Below are 25,550 nucleotides of genomic sequence, written 5' to 3'. Positions count from 1 at the left end.
ACGGCAACCACTAACAACTTCATAATCAATATCATCATCAACAACTTATTAGCCACTCTGCTGTCTCCGTCTTCTTCATTCGTCCAATGAGCAAAGCATTAATTTTTGATGTGATCCTTAATCTCTGCTCGACTCATCTCTTGTCACTTTCATCGATGGATAAAGTACATGTGATAGTAAATATGCTAGATTGTAGGAGGAATTAGAGTGAATTACAGTTTCTCATTTACTAATTTTTGCAATGTATTCAACATCTGCTCTTCGCAAATAGACTGCGATTCATCAACCATATAAATTTTAAAAGAGAACCTGAGGAAAACTTCTAGTTGAGGAGTTTCCAGCAGGTGCCATATGATCATAATTATAGTTTTGTATTGGTACATATCAACTATCTTTAGACGCTGAGAGCCTATTTTATTACAGCGCTTCGCGCATTGACGTTTGCAAAAGTAAATAAATGTCATTGCTGAGTAAACAAGGTATATGTCAAATTAAAAATTTGTTATTAAATGAGTGGTAACAGAAACCTACTTAGAAATATAAATATAAGAGGCGGAATACTCTGAGCATTTGAAAGAGTAAAGTCTCCTCGGAATTTCTCACTTCTCTGCTTCCGTTCATCATGTAAATATATGCGTATCTGTATTTATTCGTGTGTGTCTGTGTGGGGTGGGGACGTGTATGCGTAGTTTATACATGTTGGTGATATAAACTACTAAATATTTCTAACTCTTTACTCTTATTAAAACTGCTGCAGATATTGCGATTCCTACAATTACTACTATTGGATTAAGAGACATATCTCCTAAGAAGCTATGTTGCCGATATTTGTTAAAATTAAGAAACAAGACTGCGTGTTTTCTTTAGAGGTGACTGCAGCTTTTTATATGCGTGTAAAAACAAATAGAAAAAGGGGTATAGGTAAAAGGAAGTTTTCCACTTGTGTAATTTGAGATACTCCAGTCCTCCAACTCATATACTGAGCTATTTGTTTAATAAATACGTTTGTTGTTAAATTAATGCGTTTTAGGTTACGTACTTATGATCTTTTCTCTCTTTATCTCCCATATCTGTTCCCAAATCACATTAAAGCAGCTTGCTGTCCCACTTAGCCTAATTTAGAAAACTCGACGGAAAACACTAAAATGTAAGAACAGATGGCATATCTATATTATACCAATCCTTTTTCACCGAAAAAGTAAGGATAGTAATGATATATGCACATTATACCAACTTTTAAAAGGGATAACCAAATGAAATCAGATCTTAAGCGTAATTAACTTAATTGATATCTAATGATTAAATAACTGATTGTTTTGCGTATTTCGTTAATCCTTTCTTTAAACTATTGCTATATTTTTTATTAAATCTACACCACAGATGTCACTATACGCCTGTCACAATACTAATAAAGAGAATAAATACTACGTGTTACAAGTATATATATATATATAAGATTGCGGCTCTCTATTAGCCAAAATGGCTATATAGAATACAACGATTACGGTATTAGTCTAAATCTTTCCTGACATGATACCAAAGCTTTCTGCTAACGTACAACCTGTACACTGAAAATAGAATTATAAAGGCCACATTACTCATGCAAGTATAGCGGTCATCATATGACTGGGCGAAGTACAAGATTCTTCCTTGATAACAGGTATACAGAGAACTAAAGTTTTTTTTTGTTTTTTTTTTATGTCCAAATTTCAAAATGTGACCAAATTATTCTTTGGCATCTGCATGTAGTAAGACACTATACACCTCTGCAAATAGCAAAATTATATTCTACAGCTCTCTAACTGTAAAATACTCAATTTTAATTCCATTACCCATGCCGAAAGAAAGAATCAAAACAAGTTACATAAGTGATTGTAAGTAATGATATCCATGATGACAAACGGGATCAAAAGGGGGTGATTTCAGGCAATCATCAATAACTGATTATTTCCACTGTGGCAACACGTCTACTTTACAATACTTCCATTGTTCATAGACATTAATAATTTATTGCAATTACAGTGGAGTCATGTGAACTAGGTTGATGCGAATTAGACGCTTTCCATATAGTCTTTATGCTGTCTAAACCATAAGAGAAGTGTATTTGACGAAAGCGCATTTTAGCAACTACACTCTAGTTGTCACCACATAATACGCATGGAGTTGCAGGGAAATATGGGATTGTAACCAACTAGTATCGAATTAAAGCAGAGAGTGAAATGAAAATTAGTAAATAGTTTAAAAATCAGGTTATTTCTACGTAGATTTAGCCCAATAATATGAAAAGGAATCCTAATCTGAGAGTAAATAAAAATACCGTCCTAAATCTAAAAATGGAATTTCATTTAATTAAGGCGGACGCAGCTGACTGTGACCCCGGTACAGTGCCTTTATACATACCAGAAACATTTTGGGAGGAAGGACAATATGCATAGTAAAATACTTTGTAAGGCTTTACTGACAGCATCAAGGTTGCTTACCTTTTGTTGAGGATTGGATAGTTAACCGAATCACAAAGGGTCCGAGGATATATGAACTAGCATTGAATACTCATGGTATTTATGTTAATCTTTCAAGAGCTGAAAATTCTCTCAGCTAGTGGAAGAGGAATATAAAATGATTGGAAATATTATGATGGCGCATTAGAAAATTTTACCCTTCTCTTACTATTTGATATATTTGTGACATTTGATTCCACAATTATTTATGATGGAGTACATCCTATAGATTTTAGGGGAATTTTTTCTACTTTGTCTCTTGACAATTTATCCTTTGACTTTTACTCTGAGAAATATCTTAATCCGAATATTTAAGAAAAGTGTTATTCGATAAGTTGTCCCGTAGAGCTTAGTTAAACAGAATTTAATGAACAAATGAACTGGTCATACGAGAGGTATCTCTCACTCTCCTTTCCCTATCTTTCACCATATATATATATATACATTCACATATATACACACGCGCATACACATACACAAACTTGCGTACATATGTTACGTACATAAATACATACATACATATACATATACATATATATATATATATATATATATATATATATATATATATATATATATATATATATATATGAAATGTAATTCCTGCGTGGATTTTAACTTGAGCAATGGAATGTTTCAAATAATAGTGGCCAACCCCTTTTTTCTTTTCTTAATCAAAAGATCGGAAACAATCGGAACAGATTAATATATAATCCCATGGTTTCAGCAACAGGAAAGGAATCTACGATTACTTCAAATATATTCACAGTGCATGCGTCTATACTTTTTGTGAAACCTTCTTCTGTCAGATATTGTCTTACTTTCAAATTACATAGTTATTAACCTCACCGTTTTCTCTGCGAAGTTGATTTTATCAGTTACATGACTTCCCTTAAAAGGATCATCTGTCTTGGTAAAAAAACTGTCAGGAATTATTGATCGAGTGAAGGAGATGGAAGACTCAATGTGGTGTCTTCCTAAATGTTTTATTAAATACCGATCACTACTTCACAGAGTTCGAGTCACTACTTAACAGAGTTTCATATTTCAGCAATATTTGTGGGTTATGCAGTAATTATGATTCAAAAGTAATTATTTTCTTCCACTACAAAAACTGATACTATTACAATAGCTACATTTCATTAAGTTCTTCGAACCGAAATCTACTTTGGTCTCCAGATAGGCGGAAATGGAAACGAAATAACGACCAATGTTTGAAAATATCAATTAGACTTAAATTGGAAGCAATCAACTCATTTCATATTCCCTATATCTTCGTAGATTTAGTACCAGTTACAATACTATTCTGAGCCTGATACATTTGAACTGAACGGAACTGATGAGCCTAGATTTTTAGCAGAAACAGGCAATTTTCTAATGATAATAACATAAAGATGTGCCGTGGAGGCGCAATGGCCCAGTGGTTAGGGCAGCGGACTCGCGGTCATAGGATCGCGGTTTCGATTCCCAGACGGGCGTTGTGAGTGTTTATTGAGCGAAAACACCTAAAGCTCCACGAGGTTCCGTGCTGTACTCTTTCACCACAACTTTCTCTCACTCTTACTTCCTGTTTCTGTTGTACCTGTAATTCAAAGGGTCAGCCTTGTCACACTGTGTCAAGCTGAATATCCCCGAGAACTACGTTAAGGGTACAAGTGTCTGTGGAGTGCTCAGCCACTTGCACGTTAATTTCACGAGCAGGCTGTTCCGTTGATCGGATCAACTGGAACCCTCGACGTCGTAAGCGACGGAGTGCCAACAACAAAAGATGTGCCAGGTCTCACTCGAACATTAGAGGAGCAAGAAAGTATTTGTTAGGAACACAGGATGTCATCCACTCGGCGTAACATATGCCTCGAAAATATATGTGTGTATGTATATATTTGCAATTTATAAATGTGTATTTTCTATTCTTTTGCTCTTTTATTTGTTTCAGTCATTTGACCGCGACCATGCTGGAGCACCGCCTTGAAGGATTTTAGTCGAACAAATCGACCCCAAGACCTCTTTTTAAAAGCCTAGTACTTATTCTATCGGTCTGTTTTGCAGACCCGCTAAGTTACGGGGATGTAAAGCGGTGATTGGCAAGCAGTGACGAGAGGACAAACAGAAAGGCACACACACATACATACATACATACATACATACATACATATATATATATATATATATATATATATATATATATATATATATATATATATATATACGTACCGCGGGCTTCTTTCAGTTTCCGTCTACCAAATCCATTCACAAGGACAGCTATAGTTGAAGACACTTGCCCAAGGTCACACGCTGTGGGACTGAACCTGAAACCATGTGGTTGGGAAGCAAGATTCTTACTCCACAGCCACGCCTAATTTTTTTTAAATTGATAGCTATAGACATAACATATTGAATTTATGTGTATAATATTTATAATATTGTAATTTGTTAATTGCAGGGTAATGATCTATTTCCATTGCCTTTTCTTTTTACTTTATTTTTTATATCTAGTGAGACTCAAAGACAATTTAGGTTCCCTGTGCCGATTACTGGATGGAGCAATTTTGTCTCACTAAGCATGAACATTATACGTTCTTATTTCACACGTATAAACCAACAAATTAGGTCTAAGTATTATTATTGTTACTATTGGCCATAATGATTGTATTGTTCACTGAGAAATTGCTTCAATCCAGTATTTTAGCCAAATAATTTCATTTACTAAGCCTATAGCCATGTGAAAGATATGAAGAACCCTATGTCTAAGTATATCTCTGCAAAATATCTGGTTTTGTAGTAGTAGTAGTAGTAGTAGTAGTAGTAGTAGTAGTAGTAGTAGTAGTAGTAGTAGCAGCAGCAGCATACTTTTTAAAACAATATTGCTTATTCTCGAATCCTCTCTCTTGCCGTAATACCAAACATATTCTTTAGAAACTTAAAGAATTTGATTAAATTGAAAACCGGAAAAAAAGGTAAAGAATGCACCGGAAGCAACATGATAAAAGAAACCATATATGACTTGTGGCTAACTTTAATCTAGGTCTAGTCTGAAATAAATTAATCTCTCGTAAAGAATAAAGAGCGCACATTTTCTTACGCATGTGCATACACTTATATGTTCGTGCAAATACAAGGAAACTTTGCCTCGTACACACACACGCACGCAAACACACACACATACACAAACACACAAGCACACGCATATATATTGAGGAAGGGGGAGAAAGAGTGTGGGAAGGACATATGTGTATGCGTTTGAATATACATGTGTACATGTCTGCAACTGACAGTGAAAGAGAACACATGGAAACTATAGGGATATGTATGTATATATAAACGGATTGTGTGAATTGATAGCTTAAGATAATGGGAAAATGACAGAGGGAGGGTTGTACAGAGCGGATGGGTGACTGAAGCCTGGAATTAGAAAAGAAAGCAACAAAATATTTAAAAAATGTAGATCATATGTTGTGTGGACATAATCTGAAATAAAATGTGAAACATGCTAAGGAATATGCCAGAATGGATAGAATATTAAATATTATTTTAATTGTGAAATAAGACTTTCAGATAAGGGCATCCAAACTTAAAGGTTTTGAATTCTTATTTGCTAATATAGATTGAGCTTACTGCAATACTCAATGCCACTTGTGATTATAACAGTAGGGTGCCATATGAAATATCTTAACTTGAATCTCTTATTTAACACCCCAGATGTTTGGTAAATCTTATTCTCAACAGGAAGTTTCTCAATATGTTTTGTCTTCGTATCTTCATTTAAAAAAAAAAACAGAAAATATCAGGAAAATATCATAAAAGTATCGAACAAAGTAGAGGTTGTTGCACCATGGTCCCGTTTCATTCATTCTTTTTTTTTTGTTTTGTTTTTGACGGGAACATCGGTATCTTCATCCTTCCAATTGAACAGTGATTTACTCTAATATTAATATTTCCAATGACACCGTTAAACTTCAGTATGTATTTTTATTTTATATTGAGCAACGTTGTATCTAAATGTAATCGTGTCTAAAAATATGCAATGATATAATTTTGTCTAAAGATAAGCAACGTAGTTGTCAGGTCTAAATCCATGTCTATTTGTTATAACAGTATGAATAATGATGTCATGTTGTCTTAGAATAAACAGACATTGCGATATCTTTGAATGAATATCTGAAGTCGACTGGTCTAAGAGAAAGCACTGATATCACTGAAAGAATAACTATGAATACTCTCGAGCGCAGTCAGAGTGGGTGATACAGCTGGATCTTTGATTACAAGTACAATCCATTATAATCGTGTGGTTTAAATAAGTCGCTTTTCAAACAGAAGATTCCGAGTTTGAACCCACGGCGTGGTCTATTGGGCGCGTAAAGTCAAAAAAAGGCGGATAGATTGAAACTGTGATGACGACAGCTGGATAGAGTATACTTGTAATTCAAAGGCGCCAGTTTTGTCACATACATACATACATACATACATACTACGTTGCTAGGACACTCTATAATGAAATCTGTCGGAAGGATAATCCCGAGGACAAAGAAATAAAAACCCACAATATGGTAGAAGCCATAGCCACTCATAATAAAAAGGAGTACTGGTGGAATGTACCAGTGAAGACCTCAATAAAATGCAAGCACAACAGACCTGATATAATGATTTGGGATGGAGAAAAGAAACTGTGCACAGTTGTGGAAATTAGCTGCCCAGCGGATGTTAACATAAAGCTGAAGATCAGTGAAAAAAGAACACTTATGATTAACTATTGAGAAATCTGCAGTTACTCTATCCAGATTACAAGTTCAGGTTTATACCTGTAATTATTAGGGCCCTGGGATATGTAACACACTGCCTAAATACCGATCTTGAGAAATTAGTCTTCTCAAAACCAGAAAGGAGAAAGCTAATTCGAAGACTACAGATCCAATCCATCACTGGAACTATAAAAAATCTGTAAAACTTTCCAGAAGTTTATCATTTAGATATAGATGAACATCTCTAGATATATAACAATATGCATGAGAATACCCGCAATAAAACATACAAATCTTCACATACATATATACATGTATGCATACATACATACATACATACATACATACATACATACATACATACCCTGTTGCTGATGTTGAAATTTCAGTGAAGGAACCTTGGATCTAGGTTAGAAACTGGTTCTTTCTCTATTGGCAAGAAATCTTGAAATAAACTGAATAATGACATACATGCATACACGTATATAACGATATGTGTATATGTGAATGTATGTATGAATTGTGTTTGTATGTATGTATGTATGTATGTATGTATGTATAGATAGATAGATAGATAGATAGATAGATAGATAGATAGATAGATAGATAGATAGATAGATAGATAGATAGATATCTCCCTCCTTTATAAATCTGTGGTTATGTGTTGATGTGAAAATACTGAAAGTTACATTTTGTGTACGCTGTGTCCTTTTTACAAATGGCTATTGTTGACTAAATACTGTGCTCAACTGACTTGGGGCATGGGAATACACGTCAGTACGCACCAGTACACACAAACACATACTTAAACAAACATACATCATGAAAGGAAACCTCGCAATGTTTGATTTTCTTTATATATGACTAAAGTAGCACCAGTAAAATAACAAGTCAAGGATGAGAGAAAAAAAGTAATAAAATTATGACGTCAGCACACATCTCTTTAAAACGATTTCAATTACTATGTACTGAAAACCAGTTCTACTGGACATATCAAATATAGGAAATTCCAAGTAGAAAACTTCTCTAATTATGCAAAGAAAATATCTGAATCTGTGTTGATTAAGAGGAGAAGGAAAAATATCACCATAGATTTGATTAGCCTATTTTGCATAAATTAATGCACAGGATTGTAAATGCAACTCATAAACCAAGATGACTAATAATTATTCTTTTTTGTCCTTTAAATAAATTAACATTTTAAAAAATTTGTCATGAAATATTTCATTCACAGTAACCTCTAAATAAACTGTTATATTTTACATTGTTCCGAAGAATGATATCATTGCCAGAATGATACTAGGATTACTCGCAAAAGAGTCTTACCGTAAGAAGGCGACTCAGAGTGTACACACACCCGTTATTGATAGTGCACAACAATGAAACGAGTGTATACAAGGCGGTTATTGGGCAAAGAGCAGAAATTATACAATATAACGCCATGCAGTATAAATAAAATATTCTATTTAAAGATCTCGTAAAAGTTATCTAAATATTGTTATTCGTATGTTTTGCCGTCATTAATTAAAAGTAACTGATATTTATGAATTTTTTGAATGAAAACATTCAATTCTTGGGATAATGTGCAGACAGTTTTCTGTACTGCAATTAACAAATATGAAGACATATGTATGAATATAATAGCGGTTAGAATTGTCCCAGCAGCATTTCTCTCCAGCCTTGTATAAAATGTACATGCTTGAAATAGTGTAGAAAGCATCGTCTTCAAGCGTTATAAACTATGCATTTTTATAAAAGACTATTTATCACGCATAATCGTTTATGTATAATATGGTTTGAAACAATTTTAAGCGGTATTAAACTTATGTATTACTGGTATTTTATCACAGGTGTGGATGTGTGGTAAGAAGCTGGCAGAAACGTTAGCACGCCGGGCGAAATACTTAGCGGTATTTCGTCTGTTGCTACGTTCTGAGTTCAAATTCCACCGAGGTCGACTTTGCCTTTCATCCTTTCATGGGTCGATAAATTAAGTACCAATTAATCTACTTAATCCGTTTGTCTGTCCTTGTTTGTCCCCTCTGTGTGTAGCCCCTTGTGGGCAATAAAGAAATAAGAAGCTTGCCTCCCAAATGCATGGTTCCGGTTTTAGTCCCACTGCGTGGAACCTTTGGCCTCTATATCATCGAGCCGACCAAAGCTTTGTGAGTGGATTTGATAGAAGGAAACTGAAAGAAGCCCGTCGTATATATGGATATATATGTATTTGTGTGTCTGTGTTTGTACCCCACCATCGGTTGACAACCGATGCTGGTGTGTTTAAGTCCTCCTTACTACATGATTCGGCAAAAGAACCGATAGAATAAGTACTAAGCTTACAAGGAATAAGTCCTGGGGTCGATTCGTTCGACTAAAGGCGGTGCTCCGGCATGGCTGCAGTCAAATAACAAACAAATAAAAGAATAAAAGAGATGAATAAAATAAAAGAATAAAAGAAAAGAATAAAAGAAAAGAATAAAAGAATATAGATAGATACACACACACACACGTATGTGTGTGTGTGTGTGTGTGTGTGTGTGTGTGTGTGTGTGTGTGTGTGTGTGTATAAAGTGTTTGAAGTGGTGTACAGATATTGTATATTGAGAAAAAGGAGGCAGTCGGAATTTGGGATAATTCTTTAATAACACTTTCGTTCGTTTTTCTTATTTTTTTTTTCTCTTACTTCTGTTATTCATTCTTTTATTCTTTTAATTTTTTGCACTTTTACATATTTCAATCATTAACTGTTCTGACCATTGATGTTCAATGACATGAATGGTGGTAGATGAAATTATTATTTATCTCAATATCGAATTCTGTGGCAGAATACTATTAAAACGTAAGTGATTCTTTGATTTTATTACAGTCCTAACTATATAGTTACTGAAACTAAAGTGCATGTATAGCCATCGCTTTCTACAATGTTTTATATAGTTTTCTTATATTTTAATACTTAATTAAGCAAAAGCCTGTAGACACATACTTAAAAATGCTCTCATATACGCTCAAATATTTATACTCATGCACATTTATGCATATGTAGACATAGATATGCTAACATAAATAAGGCAAATATACAAATATATTCAAATACAATAATACATGTAAAAGTATATATTGTTTAAGTAACGTACAAGTCCAATAGACTCAGTTGCTTTACCTTTAAGGGTGAAAGGAATCAATCAATGGTTGATCAGCTACTTTTCACTTCAGCAGGTGTATCTGTGACGTTCTTGTCTTTCCCAAGAGTATTAATGGATTTAGTGAGATGAATATGGACAGAAAACAAACTTTTGTCGCATATTCTTTTCATTGGAGACCTATTTTTTATGCTACACTACTCATCACGATGTTATATATATAAATACGCTTAAAGGATGCGCATACATATGCACACATATGTATTTTTGAATATGTAAATATGCGGATGTAAGTTTGTACGGATAATTCTGGAATGTGAACATACCCCGCTGAGCAAACAGTTGATGTATCTAACTAATTTTAATATGTAGTATTAGTTCCACTGTATTTCATGCCAAAAGTTTTCGTTCTTTCAATTTTTTTTATAGTTATTTTTTTATTTTACTGTTTAAACAGTTGTAATCTATTAAGCAGCTCACGGTATGATAATAACGATTGAAACATCCAAGAACATAGTCCGTGGATGATGTAAAGTAGACATGGTACGAAAAGTGTGCCAATGGGGTTTTAATTTGTCTGCAAGCATTTAAACAGAACGAAAAATTAAAAATACACCAGGAAATTCCTCGAATATGGTTTAACTCTTTTTGAAGTGAAGAAAAATTAAGCGTTGTTTATGGCTTATTTACAATACTGCTTCATGGCTTTTTAGATGAATTAAGATTTATCCCGTTTTCAAATATGGGGCTGGAAGCACATATAGTGATTGTGCAAACACTGAGGTTATTAATATCGATGAATTTATGCTACCACGGTTGGTTTTTACAATTTAACTCATCTGGAGGAGGTCAATAAAATAATAGATGGTAATGTGCTACTGCTGACCCCCTCTATATTTTATCATTATACTATACGTTATACTACATATATTGTTTCAATATTCTGTAACGTGTCTAATTTTGACATAGTATATGTGGTTGGAACGAAAGGGAAAGGGGAAAGAAAATCATTGAAGAATTGAATGAGAAAGAATGAGACAACCACTTTTGTAAGTATGAGAAGGCTTCTATTACAAAATTTATAAGCATAGTTATGAGTTAGAAGAAAAAGTAAAAACGCAAACAGAAAGATTAGCGTCTAATTTGGTACTCGCAGGTACTCGATTTCACGCGATTTCAGGCTCATGGATTGCAAATTAACAGATAGCAGAAGGCTATGATGTATCTCAGAATGTGCCTCCCGAATGAATAACTATACAGCTTAAACTGTTGGGTGAAACGGTGAAACCTGTCTTAATATGCATGCTTATATTGAGAGGAAAATGTCAGCTTATCGGGAAATCTCTGAGTATAACTGGTTGTTGCACCATTCATCAGAAGGCGGATTGAAATGGTTAGAAGACTATGATTTGAAGCTGAAAATTTCCAGCTGATAACGTATTTATTGCTGAAACAGTGATGTACAAAGTCAATGAAGATACGAAATTCTACCCATAAACACAATGAAATACCTGAAGGGGATTTGAATTCATTACCCATAAGTAGATAGTTCATACTTCATTAAATTAACCAGTTAATCTTCTCTCTATCTTTCTCTCTCTCTTTCTCTCTTTCCCACTCTCTCCTTCTTTTATGTATATATATATATATATATATATGTATATATATATATATATATATATATATATATATATATATATATATATATATATATATATATATATATGTATGTATGTATACATATATATGTGTGTGTATAATCATTAGTTAATCGCTTCATTTTTTTAATAAGTGGAACAAATCATATTTAAGACGGTCTTTACAGTAAGGTCTATAATTATGAGAACTGCTTCGCTCACATCTACTTTTGAATAATATAGCTTGTGAGAAAATATATTAATTATGAGAACTGCTTCGATCACACTTACGGTTGAATTATATTGCTTGCGAGAAAATATATAAATAATTTATAAATATAACACATAGCTAGCTAAATGTATAGATATACAAAAGTACCATTTAATCTTGGTATGATACTATTAAATATCACGCTACGTTTTTAGTCGGAGTTTCTTTCCATGTTGTTAAATAATTTAATAAACACAATACAACAGATTAAATCTTCGAAGTTGATGCCGCAACATGGAAGCAGTCCATTGAATAAAATCATTTAAAAGAGTGTCTTTTTTGTTCTTTTTATTTATTAGTATTCTTTTTAAATACGGGATTTAGTTTCTAGCAAAGAAATATAACTCCATCATCGGAGTTTGGATGACAGCAACAATAATTGTTACTTATCAAATTTGAAAAGAGTCTGGCATAATTTTATTGTTCCGCTTACAGATTATATCAGTGAAGTTCGTGTACTCGGTATATGTTTTTGTTTCAAAATTCGAGCTTCTCCAGACTGTGACTTAACCGAGTGCACCATAACCGAGTGCACCATAACCGAGTGCACCATAACCGAGTGCACCATAACCGAGTGCACCAATGATTATGGGTATAAATTTATAATCAGGGTAGAGGAGTTACAAGTTTCGAAGTAGTGGTCCATATACATGTATGTATGTATGTATGTATGTATGTATGTATGTATGTATGTATGCATGTATGTATGCTTATACATATGGCTCACAGTATATTATGTTAATATACTTGTTCAAATATGAGCGATAAAAGGGTAAAATGATTTGACTCAGAATGTAAAGACACTACACTAAATAGTGCAAGTCATTGTGTACGTTCTATTCTATTATTATTATGATTAATAACGACAACAGCAACAACAACAGCTTATTCAAAATATATTCACAGTGTATTCTATTTTATTAGGGAATTCTAGTTGAGAAATGACTAAAAAATTGTTTATTCGGTTTAGAAGTTATTTTTAGATCAGTTGTTAGCTTCTGTTTACCTATAACAGATTATAACATATTTGTGGCAGCTCTTAGAAATAGGTCTATAATTATGAGAATTGCTTCGATCACACCTACTGTGAAATAATACGACTCGTGGGAAACTATATGAAGTATATACAAATATAGATAAAAAGGCTGTTATAGACGCAATTCAGCATATGTGTGTGTGTGTGTGCGCGGCGTATGTGTGCGTGTATATATATACATACGTATGTATATATACATACATACATACATATATATATATATATATATATATATATATATATACATGTATGTATATATACATATACACACACACACACATGTTTATATGTATATAGATGGGAAACACTCGAATGACTGAGCGTCTTAGCACAGATAGACTACGTTGCTATACTTGCTTAATTTTTCTGCTTTCAATGTTCAAATTCAGCTAATTCCAATATTACCTTTCACACTTTTAGGTGGGTAAGAAAAATGATAACCCCAAAACCCATTTGCGAAAGTTCATCCGTGATTGCCCTGTGATGGCTGTATTGCTCTCTCTCTCTCCCTCTCTCTGTCTCTCTGTCTCTCTCTCTCTCTCTCTCTCTCTCTCTCTCTCTCTCTCTCTCTCTCTCTAAATATATATATATCTTCATAGACGTCACTAAAGTGACAGTGGGTTCAAAGTGGTACCAGCATTGCTAGAAATTAGCCACAAAAGCACTATCTTAGTAAGTTGACAAGGGATATAAAGTTCCCTACGGTCGCAGATATGGCCATATCCCGTGATTTTGAATTTTGATGCAGAGCATCTTAATTCTCGTTAGTGGTTCTTACTGCGCCTAGGGTTACATCTACGACCGTAGGGAACTTTGTCTCCCATGTCAATTTACTAAGATAGTGCTTTATTTCTAACAATGCTGGTACCACTAGTACCCTCTCTCACTTTAGTGATGTCTACAAATTTGCCTTTAGGTTCTAAATTGCTAATAAGCACCCACATTATTTATAGTATATATACATGTATATAAATACATACATACACACACACACACACACACACACACACACACACACACACACACACACACACACACATATATATATATATATATATATATATATACGTATGTCTTTGTTCATACGAAATTGGTTTTGTAACTAGTCTGGTTTCACTGCATCTCACCAGAGGCAAGTATCTTGTTTACTTTGAAGCAAATTTTGCGGTCGAAAGGTAGCTAATGCAGGCTTATACAAAAGAGCTTCCTGGAATCAATCACTCACTTAAACGTCAGTGAGAGGCGTTTAGAACCTTTCTACACTTAAGCACATTTAAGAGATCATCCACATGACAGTAGCCCCACATTGGTAATGCCAGACTGTCACACTGCAACAGAGTATAAGATATTTTCATAACTATTTCTCCATCTCTTTCAGATTTTACTAACATTAGGTTTAGCATTTTTAACTTCTTCAAACCATTTTCAAATCTCAAACCTCTTTGGTTACCCCGCATACCACTGTTTTATATTTTTAATTTTCCTTCCCTTCATTATCAATAAATTTTATTTTATCTTCAATATTTTTCACGGCAATTTTAATACTTTCTTTGCCTACCGCCACATTATTCGTTATGTCTAATGATATACTTTCAGTTAACCCTGCTCACTTTTGTTGTTGGCACTCCGTCACTTACGACGTCGAGGGTACTAGTTGACCCTATCAACGGAACAGCCTGCTCGTGAAATTAACGTGCAAGTGGCTGAGCACTCCACAGACACGTGTACCTTCAACGTAGTTCTCGGGGGTATTCAGCGTGACACAGTGTGACAAGGCTGACCCTTTGAATTACAGGCACAACAGAAACAGGAAGTAAGAGTGAGAGAAAGTTGTGGTGAAAGAGTACAGCAGGGTTCGTCACCTGCCGGAGCCTCGTGGAGCTTTAGGTGTTTTCGCTCAATAAACACTCACAACGCCTGGTCTGGGAATCGAAACCGGGATCCTATGACCACGAGTCCACTGCCCTAACCACTGGGCCATTGCACCTCCACACCCTGCTCACTAATTTCATTAAAATTGACCTTCTGTCACCCGTAATCCATAATTAAAGAACAGAGCCATCTTGGAGCTGAAATCAAACTACTTCTTTCACACATGGTATCGCTGAGTTCGCGGCGAGATATCAGTGACAATTTTCAGCTCGGTAGTCGTATTTCTTTGATACATTTATGTACTAGTTTTCACACGCGTTTACTGGAAACGCAGAACATTCTATTGATTTTATAAGGTAATTATTGGTTCAAATTTTGGCACAAAGCCAGCAGTTTCGAGGAGAGAGTAAGTCGATTAAATCTACCCCAGTGCTCAACTGGTACTTATTTTATCGACTCCCAAAAGATGGAATGCTAAGATGACCCCGGCAGCATTCGATCTCTCAAGGTAAAGACAGACAAAATGCCGCTAGGCTCTTCGCTCGGTGTGCTAACGATTCTACCAGCTCGCCGCCTTTATTCTATAAAGTAGTTATAAAAAAAAATATTTATCATTATTTTCAAATATTGAATGCTTGTGTCACTTGTTCAGCAATCTATGCATGTGTTTGCGTGTATGTGCATGTGAATATATGTGCGTCTTTGGAGATGTGTACATGGATGAGTGTGCGTCTTTGTCTATATTTTGTGCCTTTTATATATTGTAACTTAGCGATTCAAAAATAAGGAAGCGATAGTACATGTAAAGGACTAAATGAAGTATTGGTGGCAATGTAATCAACTGAATCTTTAATGGCGATATCCCAGCGTGGCTGCATTTCAACAACTGAGGCAATGACATATTAAATTATTTTATGCGTGCCTGTATATATATATGAATGTAAGCATAACTGTCATGTATGTATGTATGTATGTACGTATGTATGTATGTATGTATGTATGTATGTATGTATACATCTGTGTATGTATGTATGTATGTATGTATGTATGTATGCATGCATGTATGTATGTATCAAATGGAATACAGATCATGGAAGTGTATTATGAGTCAGCAATATATTTACACTGTTCTCAAACTATTTTCCTTCGTATTTTTTGTATTTTTCAGTATTTCTCTAAAGAGGTAAAACGTGTTTTATACAATGATTTTTAATTTCTCTTCACGCACTATTCAATTTTGCAAACCTATGACTTCAACCTTACACTTCAGTATTATAATAGTTTTATACTTTACAACTTTCAGCCTTGTGTGTGAAAGACGAATAGAAAGAGAGATTTATTGAGTGAGACATAATGTATATTAATACACATATATTTATGGGAAAAAATGTATCTTATGTATATATATATATATATAGATAGATAGATAGATAGATATATATATATACATATATAAAACATCATTTTATTATATGTTTTTACGTGTGCGTGTGCACAATCACTCAAGCAGATATGTATGTGTGTATATATATATATATATATATATATATATATATATATATATATATATATATATATATATATGTTTGGTGTATCATGAAGTACTGTCTCGAAAGTAATGACAGCCTTTGAGAAAGAGGGAAAAACCTCCTCATCGAAACAAAACTCCGGAAGGAAACCAAAACTTCCAGATAGGGACCGTCGGACATTTGCGCGAATTGTTAAAAAGGATCCCAAATGTACAGCTCCAAAAATTACTGCAGAGCTTAATGACCACCTCGAGAACGCAGTTTCCACAAAAACTGTTCGACGGGATCTCCACAAAGCCGGATATCACGGGAGGGTTGCAATCAGAAAGCCACTACTTTCAAAAACAAACGTTGCAAAGCGTTTAGAGTGGAGTAAAAACCTACAGAATTGGTCCCTAGAGCAGTGGAAGAATATTATTTTCTCGGATGAGTCATCCTTTACCTTATTTCCGACCACCGGCCAAGTATATACGCGTGGAGACAGCCAAAAGAAGTATTTGACCCAGACTGCCTTCTTCCAACTGTTAAACATGGAGGAGGATCTGTGATGATCTGGGAGGCTACATTTTGGAATTCCGACGGCTCAATAGTTTCCCTTCATGGCAGAATTAATTGTCAAGACTATTTAAGCATTTTATGTGATCAAATTCATCCTATGGTTGCGGAACTGTTTCCGGAGAAAAACGCGATCTTTCAGGATGATAATGCCCAGTTCACACAGCTAAAGTTGTTACTGAATGGTACGAGGAACATTCTAGTGAAGTTGAACATCTTATCTGACTACCACAGTCCCAAGATCTCAATATTATAGAACATTTATGATGCATTTTAGAAAAACAAGTAAGGAGTCGATATCCTCCACCATCTTCACTACAAGAACTGAAGACTGAAGAATGAGCAGAAATTCCTTTGAGAACAATTCAAACTTTGTGCGAGTCCATACCTCGTAGAATTCAAGCTGTAATTACTGCCAAAGGCGATCCTACCCCATATCAAAATAAATTTGTTTGAAATTTTAAGATGTTTCCATTATTTTGTCCAGCCCCTGTATACCGTAAAGTAAAATAATCCGATAGGTTGTTTTTATCCAGTAATGTGTTAAGACGATTGTAAACAATTCGCTTATACAATATGTCTGTGGATAGAAGAAGTGAGGGAACAGCTTGATACATATTTATATTCTTGTTAAAATCATCATCAGCAACTGTGTACCCTTCCCACGTATCCACGGGCCAATAGCTTACAAAGCGACTAATATTAAGGGTTGATATAAACTGGGTAACTAGGCACTATTGTGTTAACTTGTTCGTTTCATTGCTATAACGTATTATAGAACATATCTATAAAAACATTTAGATATGTTCTACAGTAGTTCATAGCAATGAAACAGAATATTGTTAACACACCAGTAATTTAATATATATCTATCATATTTTATTATATGATAGTACATTGTATATATTTATATGATATATTCACAATATTGGTGTATGTGTATATATATGTATGTATATATATATATATATATATATATATATATATATATATATATATATATATATATATATATATATATACATTCTTTTACTACTTTCGGCTCGGGAGCTGCGGCCATACCGGGTCACCGCCGTTAGCTTTGCTACACTTTCACTGCTTGATTGCGTCTCCTCCCGTGGGGCAGGTTCATCCCGCACTCTTGACAGGGGGCGATCCAACTCAATTTTGAAGACATCTTGATCCACCCCATATAGGTGCCTCATGCTTTGGTGGGGGATATTGAAGAGTTGTAGGCCATTGAAACCCAAGCTGTTGCAGTATCTGGTCCTGTATCCTGATAGTAATGTTGAGATCTTTGGCTCTATGCAGTGGCACCCCTTTCTGCTGTTTGCGCAACATTTGGTGCTAAAATTTGATGCAACTCTTTCCCGGAATTTTCTAGATGTATAACACTACGTATCTTTCCCGTCTTTGTTCTGGGGTGTAGAGTGATAACTTTTCTGCCTCTCCAAGTAGCTGACATATCCTATTGAGACAATCTTCTTTGTGTATTTTCGCAGGATTGCTTCAAGTTCCGCTGTTAATTTTACACTGTGCTATGGCCATAGTAGGAAGCAGTAGTCTAAACATGCTCCTCTAAAATTATTGACAGGCTTGCTACTAACAGATAGCCATTTTAGGACGCTGGAGAAAACGTCTAGGTATATCTGAAGAAACCGTCAAACATGATGGAGTGGATTAGAATAATATAGTCACATTTAGTAAAAATTTCCTACAAACAATGTCAAAGCTCCTCATGAAAATTGTATTTCAACTGAGCTCCTCTGAAACAGTGGCTGTATTCCCTTCAACGAAGCTCGAAATGTCTTCACGATATACATAGATTCACACTAAATACACATGCAACACACATAAATAGCTTTGTGTTATGTACATAAGTATATATTGATTAGTATCATCGCTTGGTATTTATATTAGATTTGTTAAGATGGTCAACCGTCAGCAGATGAATATAATTGAAACATTATATAACAGCAAATTACTCAGTGATGCCTGAACGTTTCTTTAACTTTGTAATAGATTTCCATGGGTTAATCGCCTTAAAAAGGGATTATTTTTGTGTAATAAAGAATTAGTGCTTTAAATCTGTTGATTCTAATTAATATCTATATTATGGTCGACAACAGAGGAATTAAGTAATATACATGGAATAGAATTATTTTTTATTTATTTTCATATTTCAAAATATTCTTATGCATCATATGTCAATAACAAAGCATGTTGTTACTTGAACTCTAAGAAAACACTTTCAGGTCGATTGTATTTTGGCTGCGGCCCAATTCTTATTTTTAGCTTCTATCAATAATTGTGAGATTCTTCTATCACGTAGTGAACTTTATTAGTAGCAGTGCTTCATCGAAAGTGAAAGAAAACGGAGGTTGTTTTGCTAGGCATGTCAGTTAGCAGGAAGGGTGCCCATATTATATGTTCCCTTTGATGAGGGCGTGAAAAGAGTACTTTGTTTTTGTCCTGATATTCGGACTACATTCTCTCTCTCTCATATATATAAAATATAGATAGATAGATAGATAGATAGATAGATAGATAGATAGATAGATTTATATTTTTACATGCGCACATGTATGTGTGCAAATAGATACTAGAATGTTGCAGACATACATTTCTTATATTCAGGATTTGTTTTCACCTGTCTACTCGTCAGAACAGATCTCTAGTCATCTTCTTCCCGGTTATGCACGCACGCACACACACACACACACACACACACACACACACACACACAATCACACACACACACATTCACACACACACATAAATATATCCTTCTTATCCTTCACTGATGCATATCTCGGGCTAATAAAAATGCGGGATGATAAACCGAAAACTTGAGCAATCATACGACGTCACTGAAACTTCTAAAAAAATTTGGTATAAAAAAAAACCCCACTGAATGAGGCCTTCTGAAAACCTGCAACCGAGTTTAGTATAGGGCACTCATTCTTATATAAAGTAAAATAATCTCTCTTTTCATATGAAATACTCCTCTAAAATTCACTACCTACTACGTACCGCAATATGGATAATCTCGATGTATTTCAGTATATATGTATGTACGAATCATATAGAATTCAGTGAAAGCGTTTGGTACGAACAGTCCTATTATGTTCAAGTATGTAGTTACATAATTTCTCTTCGTCTGCTCTAATATATGAAATCGCATAGATTTTAATCAGGCAGATTAGAATGATTTTTCATGCAAGAAATTTATTTCATGAAAGGGAGTTGGCTTCTCACGAAGGCTGAACAAGCACTTATTTACATAACGTACTTATTATGCACCAGAACGCACACACATTTATACATATAATTCATAGCAGGCATAACATAAGAATGCTTGTGTGTGTGTGTGTGTGTGTGTGTGTGTGTGCGTGCGTGCGTGTGTGTGTACATGTATATTTTTTAACTACACAGCCATGTCGCTGCCCAGTGTTTTGTTTCTCTTGAATATCCGGGATTATTTTGATAGGCATTTACACAGAACTGAAGGCCAGCTAAACATTTTCTGTTGTCCGTTAAATATTCCATTATCCTTAAGAGACAGGTTAGATAAAACCACTGGGCATTGCAGTTTTGTATGTGAATCCAGCTGACATACAAACCAACTAACCAAGTGTAAGGTTGTTTGAATCGTAAGAAGAAGAAGAAGAAGAAGAAGAAGAAGAAGAAGAAGAAGAAGAAGAAGAAGAAGAAGAAGAAGAAGAAGAAGAAGAAGAAGAAGAAGAAGAAGAAGCAATATCAACATTAACAACGATGACTTGAAAAAGAAAAATGAAAATTTATAGGTGGCCCCGAGGAATAGATAATCCTTCAGTATTTGAACCATTGACAGTATCAACACCAACGACAATACTTTATTATGATTTCACCCATCTTTACAGCATTTCGTGATCCATAGCTTAAAACTTCGAAATCTTCCTAGCTCAATATTGCTATTAACCTAACAAAGATAAAACGCCTTCAGAAAACATTTATGGAATTTATCCTGTCCGCCAAAGAATAAAAGGATAAATATATAAATAGACCATTTCTTAATAGTTTGCAGAGTAATACAAAATCAAAATAGTCTTCGATGTTTTCGAGGCACCTTATATAAATAGCCCGACATTGAAAGAAAGAAAGAAAGAAAGAAAGAAAGAAAGAAAGAAAGAAAGAAAGAAAGAAAGAAAGAAAGAAAGCACATGTTACACATAGAGAAAGAAGCAAGGAGAGAAATGCAATTTTCTAAAGAATTGAGACAAGTATTCGTACCGTTGCTTTTTATTGAGACGATGATTCACTGCAGCCGTGAGCTTAGAAAATCTGATTCCAAAGACCTCGATGGAATGTTACAAGAGACATCTGATAGTTTTGGCAGAGACATGCTCTTTAACAGAGTACGAGATATCTTGACACAAATCTTTATTCTATCAGAAACAACAACAAAGAATATAAGAAGAGTAGGTTAACGAAAATAAAGCAAAATTCAAAACTAAACCCAGCACTCTTTTATATGTTCGTGTACATATGTTAAGAGGAACTTTAGGTCACAAACAACATATATCTCCATACACACGTGTAATGTCATGGCCAGGTACACTCAGATATACGAACGCATACACATGCGTACATAAATATTTTAGCACATACAAACATATATATGTAAATCAAAAATAAAAACAAAACAGGAAAAACAAAGGAACATACGTAGAGAATGTATTAGACTGACGCCTAGAGAAGGTTTAAGATGGAAGTTTTAAGATGGAAGTAAGATGGGGCGTGACGTTTAGAAAGAGGCAAGAGGAAAAAGTCCAGAGAGAAGGACTGTGTGTGTGTGTGTGTGTGTGTGTGTGTGCGTGTGTGTGTGTGTGTGTGTGTGTGTGTGTGTGTGTGTGTGTGTGTGTGTGTGTGTGTGTGCGTGTGAGTGTGAGGGACATGGCTTAGTGGTTAGGGTGTTGCAGTCACGATCGCGAAATCCCGCTTTCAATTCGTTGTGTTTTTGAGCAAAACACTTCACCTCACATTACTCTACGATCACTTCGACACCTGACGCGCGGCACACCGTGCACATGTCCAGGCATCGTCGATTTAATGGCGGAAGTTAGCTAATGTACAGCACGTTAATTTGATCGCTATAAACAAATCATTTGTGCAGGTCGTTCGGCAAAAAGCTGAACACTCATACGTCGTATTCGACGGGAGAGTCCATCATATATATATATATATATATATATATATATATATATATATATGTACGTACGTACGTACGTACGTATGTATGTATGTATGTATATGTACGTATGTATGTGGGCATGTATGTATGTACATGTATGTATGTATGTACACATGTATGTATGTATGTATGTATGTATGTATGTATATGAATGTGTCGCCCACGTTTTCAGAGTGATAATGAAATATAAATATAAATATACAAATAATGGAGAAAAACATGTATTTGTTACACATGCATATATATTCATATGTACATAAGGATATATACACGCACACACACACATATGAGGAGTGTTCATTAAATATTTCCCCTGGCCCACTTCCCAACGACAGGGATAAATGAAACTTGGCGTAATTATTAGTCCTTCTCTACGTAACCACCGCCAATGATGACATACTTCTCTCATTGTTTTATACAGCTGTGAAGACTTCTTTCTGTAGAAGTCATTAAGTTGCGTCTGGAGTCAAGATTTTACTTCGGGAATAAGTTCATCGTCATCCGAAAAGTGCTTTCCCTTAAAAAAAGACTTCGTAGTTGGAAAGAAGTGGAAGTCAGATGGTGCAAGGTCGGGAGTGTAAGGGAGATAAGGAAGGATTTCCTAGCCGCAGGAGTGTGTTTTTATCTGAGCAACCTGCGCCTTGTGAACTGGGGCGTTGTCTTGGAGGAGGCTGACTCCTTTGGTCAGTATGCCACGCTTCTCTGCTTTGATGGTGTCCCGCAACTTCTGCAGCAGAAATGCATAATATGCCCCGTTAATTGTAGTGCCCTTTACCAGAAAATCCATCATCAATACTCCGTGCTGGTCCCAAAAGACTTTAAACATCACTTTACTTGTTAAGGGTTGGACGCGAACCTTCTTTGGAAGTGATGAGTTACCATGCTTCCATTGCTTCGACTAAGCTTTAGTCTCAGGATCACAGTCTCATCCTGTGCGATAAGTCTACCAAAAGAATCTTCCTTATTTTCTTGGCATATTGCCAAAAGAGCCTAGGAGCAATTGACTCGTTCCTGCTTCTGAAAAGGTGTGAGCATCCGCATGTGCAAATGGTCGTGAAGGATTTTTTCCACAGACCCTACACTTACCTTCACTTCTTGGGCTAGTTCTCGAACAGTTATACGGCGATCCTCCAAAATGGCGCTTTTATTTAATGGTGGTGTCGTCATCAATGACGGAATGTGGTCGTCCAGGAATAGGAGCAGTTTCCTTCGATGTCCGGCCTCATTTGAACTGGCAATGCCAGTGCTTGACTACGTTTATGATGGTGCATCGTCACCATAAACTTTTTTCATCTCATCGAAAGTCTCTTTTGGTGTACAACCTTTCAAGCATAAGAGTTGAACACTGATCTGCATTCAACTTCCTCCATTATAACACTTTTGTCCACTTCAGCAGCCGTAAAGGACAAACGAATACTAGTGGAAAGTTGCAATTTATAATGTGACATATAGAGACATGTATGACTATACCTGTACAAGTTCTGTTTCCTACAATAAATGGAAGTAGGTCAGGGGGAAGTCTTTAATACTTCTCGTATATTAACCAAAGTGTACAGTATTATCAAACGATTACGTCCGATCTTACTAGTTGATTTTTCACAGAGTATTTAACCGAATGTTAGATAACAGCACGGTTACGTAAATCCACGTGCTCGTTACAGTTAGCAGGAATGAAAACTATATGGCGACTATTCTTTGTTATGGATGTGAAAATCCACATCCAGTTTGTGGGTGCTGTGAAGAAAGACAAAACGAACTGACCATGTCTCTGAGATGTAGGTTTACAAGAGTTCTCTGAAAATACATGTAGATGTTGGGGACTGGTATTCATCAACGGTGTTATATGTGTAGATTTTTGTGGAGGTTGGGAGAACTGGACGGATGCCCGAACGCTTCAGCGCATGTGTCTGTGTGTTTGTTTGTGTGAAAAGTTAAGAAAATACGGAAAGTTTAAAACAAAAAATAAAACATGATACCGTCGTGTACTAAATAGAACATATACATTTGGCTATATGTGTATGTTTGTGTGTGTATATACTAACAAATGTGTTCCACTACCTTTTTTAATACGGATATAATTATTTGAGATGCGAACACTAATTTCCTGCGACCATTAATAATAAGTTTTTCACTCCCAAGACTTCACGGTATAAATTTCTTAAGTCACTAGTAATACATCATAAAAGCAGAGACACTCTCTCGATACCTAATAATAATAATATAAAATGTTTAAAATTAAATCTAACACCACGTTCTAACCCCCAATGGACACTTTCTTTTAAAAGGAAGCTAATAGATAACATAGCGTTCCAGTATGGAAGCGAAAAAGGTAAATATATGCTCTTCGCAGAGAGAGTCCGGTGGTGGCGTGCGGGGGGGAATCAGTTTGGAGATTAGGGCGTGGCTTTCAATTTTGTCTTAAATATTTACGCCTTCATCTTACACTTGTGTCTCAAGAATGTTTTCCACTTGATAACATGCTTTTACTGAATAAAGAAAGGAATGTCGTAAAGATTTAATAGCGAAAAAGCTACTAAGTCGAGAACAGTCTTCTCGGAACTTATCCAGGATTACTATTACGTGACCTCTTTTAATCCAGCAAAATGATTGTCCCGGCACGGGTTTGGAGCAAGGAGGCTGAAAATCTAGTGATGTACCTATATATATATATATATATATATATATATATATATATATATATATATATATATATATATATATATATATATATATATATATATATATATATATATATATACATATGTGTGCGTGTGAGTATGCGCATATGTGTTCATGTATATATATGTATACATGTGTGCGTATATGTGTATATATATATATATGTATATATATATATATATGTATATGTATATATATATATATATATATATATATATATATATATATACGCATATAGATGACCCTGGGTAACTTTCCACTGCCATTACAATATCGTTATTACATATGCTGTACATTACTGTGCACTTACGTAGTCAATCCTTTATCTCTAGTCTGGCAACTAGCGGGTGGGGGAACTACG

General features: G+C 34.9%; 1 protein-coding gene across 2 annotated transcripts in view; it reads right to left on the bottom strand.

Annotated features, from left to right (window-relative positions):
• Window positions 1–25,550, bottom strand: part of LOC106879436 (proto-oncogene tyrosine-protein kinase receptor Ret) — a 400,307-nt gene that overhangs the window by 259,513 nt on the left and 115,244 nt on the right. The window lies entirely within an intron of this gene.

The sequence above is a fragment of the Octopus bimaculoides genome, chromosome 2 (assembly GCF_046866305.1).
Source record: "Octopus bimaculoides isolate indiv1 chromosome 2, ASM4686630v1, whole genome shotgun sequence".
Taxonomy (NCBI): Eukaryota; Metazoa; Mollusca; class Cephalopoda; order Octopoda; family Octopodidae; genus Octopus; species Octopus bimaculoides.
The sequence above is the reverse complement of the archived record's forward strand: the minus strand, read 5'-3'. Positions and strand labels throughout refer to the sequence as shown.